We start from the raw sequence: 6,639 nt of genomic DNA, 5'->3' as shown, positions 1-6,639 counted from the left end.
AACGCAATGCGCATGTGCACCCCTGACCCGTCCTTTAGGGCTGACGTAGTGGCCTCTCCGCCAATTAGAAGCCTTCTTCCAGCCTTGCCCCGCCTCATTCGTTAGGCTTCCGGCGTCTCGCTGTCTCCAAGGCAACCCTCTGCCAGAGGGCCTGGGAAAGAGCAGCCCAGAGGTTTCTGGGTATTGTAGTCTCAAAGGGGCAGAGAAACAGGAGGCGCACATGTTGGTAAAAAGGAGATTGTGATACAAATACCTACGTCCAGGCATGACTTTATGGATAGAAAGCGCCTGTAAGTGCTTTCGCCAACTGTTGTTTACTGGCGAAGTGGAAAGAAAGGAGGGGGTGGCCGCGGAGGCTTCTGGGAGTTGTAGTTCAGCACGCTGGGGACGGGCTGGGAGATGGCGACCCCACCCTGGATACGGAAGTGGCCGCCAAGCGACAGGGCCGCTGATGACAGTGAGAAATGTCCGCGACCCAGGCGTTCCTGCTTTCTTTCCCTGGCTCCGCTTGTCAGGTCCTGCCACGGTGGCCGGCCCGTTTGCGAGCCTTGGAGTCGGTTATGGGGGCTCGACCGTCACTTGTGGACTTTTCTGAGCGCGTCGCGATCACCATGGTAACACCGCTCGCTCTCCGCCCCTTGCGTGGTGACGTCACGCGCCGAGCCCCGAGAGGAAGCAGTGGGCGCATGCGCCTGGGCAAGGCGGCTGTCGGTTGGGTCGTGGGACGGGAGGGGCTCTTGCCAACCCTGTACGTGGGGTTGGGGAAACCTTATCTGAATAATAATATATGTGCGAGCACCTGGTAGTGTGCCTGGGCGTCTGCTTTCTAGTAGGTGCTCAGAGACTTCTCTGGAATTCACTCTTTTAAAAAAAGTTTTTTGCTCCCAATTTGGTGGGAAACCTAGACTTTCCATTTCACGCGTGTCTCCAAGCAAAAGAAGTGACTGGTAGCTCTGGGGAGCACCCCCGCCTCCCCCTGCCTGCTCTGGGCCGTGATGACATGTTCGTGCTGTGCACTTATTCTTTCAACAGGTCATTATTAAATGCCCAGTAAATGCCGGTTGCCAAGGAGACAGCAGTAAACAAGCAGGGGAACAGCCTCGGACGTTGTGTTGGGAGCTCGGGTAGGAAGAAAGTGAACCCTGTTTCTCATCCTCAGCGTTATTGACATTTGGGTCTGATCTTCCCTTGGGGTGAGAGCCGACCTGTGCACTGTAAGATGTTGAGCAGCATCCCTGGTCTCCACCCGCTAGATGCCAGGAGCAACACCCCCACCCCGCCCACCAGTCTGACGGCCCAAAGTGTCTCCAGACACTGACAAGCGTCCCCTAGGAGGGCAAAGTCAGCCCCCTTGAGAGCCACTGCTCTTCAAGGGGTTTTCCTAAGCACCCATCCTACTTTCAAATAACTTGGGCACCTGGTAAACTCTCGCCAGCTCCTTAAATTGTGACATCTGTGTATTTCAGGGATGCTGAGTGGATCTTAAAGGTTCTCATCACAACAAAAAAAAAGTATGTGAGATGACAGATGTTAACTAAACTTATTGTGGTGATCATTTCGCAATATATACTTGTATCAAATCATTATCTTGTACACTTTAAACTAATATAATGTATGTCAATTATAATAAAACTGCAGGAGGGAATCTGATATCAGTTGCTGTGATGAGCTGACAGGTTAACAAAACTCAATTTTAAAGATTTTCTTTTTACTTTTCCTTTTTCTCCCAAAGCCCGCTGGGTCATAGTTGTGTATTTTTAGCTGTGGGTCCTTCTAGTTGTCACATGTGGGACGCCACCCCAGCATGGCCTGATGAGCAGTGCCATGTCCATGCCCAGGACTTGAACGGGCAAAACCCCAGGCCGCCAAAGCAGAGCGTGCAAACTCAACGACTTAGCCACGCGGCAGCCCCAAAACTCAATTTTAAATAAGATTTAAGAGAGCCTCCTTCACCACCACCACACCCTCAAAGGGAAGGGGTGATCGGAAAGGCCCTTAAAGGTATACAGGGAAAGTTACAAAAACCACCTTGAATAACGTCAACTACCTGGGCTGCTTCTGGTTAGCATATAGAACCTCTTCCTTATAATACCTAGTTTAAAATTAATTTTAAAAATTAGTTACTGCTGCGGCCAGCCCTGTGTTGCAGCAGTGAAGTTCACACATTCCGCTTCCGCAGCTCGGGGTTTGCCAGTTCGGATCCCAGGTGTGGACCTGTGCACCACTTGTCAAGCCGTTCTGTAGCAGGCGTCCCACATAAAGTAGAGAAAGATGGGCATGGATGTTAGCTCAAGGGCCAGTCTTCCTCAGCAAAAAGAGGAGGATTGGAGGCAGATGATAGCTCAAGGCTAATCTTCCTCAAAAAAAAAAAAAAATTAGTTACTGCTGGGTTTCACTAGGATAAAGGGCACAGTACCATTATTTTTGCCTGATGTATCTAAAGGAATTGGCATTCCCTTCCATCTGTCTGTCAGAATCATCACCAGTGGTTTCCATAGTTTTTAGCAGTTTCTTCTTATTTATTAAAGGAGCAGCCCCATTTGTACTCAAATTGCTGAAGAAAAGACAACAGCTTCCTATGAGCTCAGAGGCACCTGTGCCAACACAGCCATGTCCACACCCCCTTGAATGAAGGAGTTAGGTTGACTTGGGAAGTCACACGGAGCTTGGTTTTAGAGGAGTTTTTCATGACCGCTTAGTTGGAACTCAAGCACGTGAAATTACCCTCTGAGGAGTACAGGAAAGTCTTTATTTCCTTATCCATTAAGCTACCACTCTTCCTTTAAGATTTTGAGGGGGCTGGGAGAAAGACAGTCTCATTTGCCAAGAACAGATACAACCACGTTTCCTCCACTACCCTGGGCAAGGGCCCTGTACTCTGGCTTTTCATTCATCCGACAATCATTGAAGCCTGTTGAGTGCCAGTCCTTGGGCTGGCAGCTGGGTCCACAGAGGCAATCAGACACGGTGTCCCAAAGATTCACAGCCGAGAGAGGAAGACAGACAAAACCATTACAACCAGAGGGACAGTGACCGGGAAATGTTGCCTCAGAGTCTGAGGAGTCCAGTAGAGGCCCCTCTTCCCCCCAGAGACTTTCTGGGAGTTCAGGGAAGGTGTGGGGAAGGGGCACATGGTGCAGGTCCTCAGTCTTGCAAAATATTAAAAAACTAGTCAGGATGCTGTGTTGTAAGGTCTAAAATTTCATGTGCTGTCTTGAGATCTTTGAGCCTCACAGGGCCCCAAGGCTTAACCATGAGGTCCCCTATTCTCACCACATTTGTCGCCCACCCAGTGGAAAAGGCTCCCCCCAGCTAGGCCAGCTGCACCCCACCCAGTCCCCAACCTAATGAAGAAGGATATAAACTATCACATTAATAATAGTTTTATCTGTTGCTTGTTAAAATGATAATATTTTGGCTATATTGAGTTAATTCATATATATTATTAATACTGTTTTCACCTATTTCTTTTTTCACCTCTCTGCCAGCCCGTGGAATTATTCAAATAAGCCAGTCACAGGAAGCGAGGCTCACCCCAAAAGCCTGCCTCCCATAGCCCCTCCTGGTTCACTCTGTTTCTGAGCACACCCTCCCTCTGGCCCTGGGTGTCCTCCACCCAGGCTGTGAGTATTTGTGACTGATAAACTGCTGCCGGCTCATCTGTGCAGTGTCAGGTGTCCTGTCACGCCATCCTCATGACCCTAGGGCAGGAATCTCTCCCTCACCAGTGGGGTGAGGAGGAGGCAAACAAAACAGACTGACTGGTGGGCTGACGAGGGGAGGTGCTGGTGAGGGGACTGCTGCAGTGGCTGCCCTAGGGGAGTTTTGGGTGGGCCCTGCCAGGCTTCCAGGGGGCCTGTCCCAGTGCCCTGTTCTCGTGCACGCCTGCCCCTCAGGCTGGCTGCCTCTTCCCCGCCTCCATTCCAGCGCTTCTCAGTCAAGGCCTTAGACGACCTTGACAGTTTCGAAGAGGACTGGCCAGGTGTTTTATAAAATGTCCTTCAGGTGTTTGTTTATGACTAGACTTGGGTTATCAGTAGGAACTGACTTTCTAATTTAATCTTAATTTAAAATTGATACTTGATTCAATTATTGGACAACTTTTAAGCATGTTTGGAACAACTTGGATATGGGAATCTACTTTTTTCCTTCGAAATTTTATGACATCTAACTGCAGATCAATGATTTCTGATGAGAATTTAGCATTCCAAGGGAGATGTGCTATATGTGAAAAATGCATACTGGATTTCAAAGAGTTCATGCAACAAGAAGGATGTAAACTATTGCATTAATAATAGTTTTATCTGTTGCCTGTTAAAATGATAATATTTGGGCTATATTGAGTTAATTCATATGTATTATAAATACTGATTTCACCTATTTCTTTTTACTTTTTTCCAGCTTTATTGAGATAGAATTGACATATAGCATTGTGTAAGTTTAAGGTGTACAACGTGATGATTTGCTACACGTATATATCATGAAATGATTACCACAATAGGGTTAGGGAACACCCCCACCGCCTCACATAATTACCTCTTTTGTGTGTGTGTGGTGAGGACATTTAAGATCTACTCTCTTGGCAACTTTTAAGTACACAATACAGTATTGTTACCCAAAGTCACCATGGTGTACGTCAGATCCCCAGAACTTATTCATTTTATAATTGGAAGTCTGTTCCCTTTGACCAATATTTTTTACTTTTTTTTTCTCTTTTTACTTTTTAATGTGACTATTAGAAAGTTTAAAATTGCTATAGCTCACATTAGATTTTGACTGGACAGCACTGCCCTGGATAATAATATACTAACTAACATTTGATGAGAACTTACTGTGTGCCAGGCATTGTGTTTGGGAAATATCATTTCATTTAAACCTTACGGTAACCCTAGGAGGTAGATTCAGTAGAAACTTTCTTAAACAAACTCCAGTTTTAAGTGATTCCTGGCATAACTGATGCCCCCCATTCCGTCTCTAAGACATACGGCTGATGTCCAGGGCTCACGGGTGCCTGTGGCCAGCGTACTGCTCTTGGACATGCCTGATTTCTTCTCCTTTGTCAGTTCCAAGAGTTAGTTGTATTTATTCCAAACTTTCTCATACTAATAGAATTGGTTTCAATTCTGTAAAGCCGTTAAATATTACGTAAACCAGGAGCATTTCAGTGCATTGAATTGTTTCCATGAAAGCAAATGTAAGTGCTTGGGAAAGATGTGACAAAGGCCAGTTGTTAATAAGAACAGCTACAACAACAAAATGTGTTGCCTTCAAATGGGCAAGATCGCTGTAAAGATGGACTTTTTCTCTTGTTTTCCTCTAGGAAGGGTCTATGCTCAAACTGCTTTGAAAGAGTTCCCAAATTTTTGCTCCCCTTTTAAGGGACAAACTGGAAATTGTAGGTCCACAGACCCACACTAAAAAGAAAGCAAGACCTTTGTCCTGTATCAAAAGATTGGCAAATGGGTGTACATTTACATGCTTTAACGTATTTTTAATTGCCCATTTTTCTTTTCTTTTTTTTTTTTTGAGCAAGTTTAGCCCTGAGCTAACTACTGCCAATCCTCTTCTTTTTGCTGAGGAAGCCTGGCCATGAGCTAACATCCATGCCCATCTTCCTCTGCTTTATATGTGGGGCGCCTACCACAGCATGGTGTGCCAAGTGGTGCCATGTCCGCATCCGAGATCCGAACTGGTGAACCCGGGGTCTCCGAGAAGTGGAACATGCAAACTTAACCACTGTGCCACTGGGCCAGCCCCTTTAATTGCCCATTTTAACCAACTTTTTGATGAACCAACCAACTACTGGTCCTGATCATGATGATAAGAGGGCTTCTACTCTGTTAATATCCCCATTTTACAGATGACAAAATGAGGCATCAAGAGACAGCTTCCCCAGGGGGTGGAGCTGGGATTTGAACTCAAGAAACTTGTCTCCAGAGCCCAAGCTCTCAACCAGGACGCTGGGCCTCCTCAAACAGAAGCAAGAAACGTGCAGGCTGGAGAGCCACAACGCAGCTGACTTATGGAGCCGCTGCATCTTCAGATGCCATTTCCCCAGCGGGGAGCCCTAAATCTTTATTACAAAAAGACCTTGGAATGGGTCAAATCTCAGTTGTGTCACTTGTATGAACTCATACAAGTTATCGATCCCCCCAGCCAGTCTCTTCATCTGTAAGGTAGATGACATAATAGGACCTCCTGATAGATATTGACTTGAAAAGCCTCAAAATGAGTTTATTCGGAAACAGCCAAAAGAATTGCAATTTGGAATGTGCGCCCTATGGCAAACCATAGGCAAATCCAACAAACAAGGAAGGGGAGCTGCTTTTATAGAGAAAAAGGGAGAGTACGGAGGGGCTGCTCTAAATGAAATTCCATTGGAGGAAAGTAGCGGGTCAGGGCAGCAATGGCTTCTCACTGGCCGGGCTGTTCCTAGGTGGGAGGAGAAGTCTTCCTTCAGTGGTGAAGTAGCTCTGCTTCCTCTCCAAGATGGAAGCCATCCCTCTTTTCCTGTCTGGTATAATTGAGGATGTGTGATAGGGCACGAGAGCTCCCCCTACAGGTCTTCCTGACTCCAATTTAGTCAAAGTTTCTCTTATTAATTTCCATATAGAGTTGTTGCCAGAATAAGTGATATAT

This window comes from Equus asinus, chromosome 26 (assembly GCF_041296235.1).
Source record: "Equus asinus isolate D_3611 breed Donkey chromosome 26, EquAss-T2T_v2, whole genome shotgun sequence".
In the NCBI taxonomy this organism is placed as follows: Eukaryota; Metazoa; Chordata; class Mammalia; order Perissodactyla; family Equidae; genus Equus; species Equus asinus.
Note: the sequence above shows the minus strand (reverse complement) of the source record.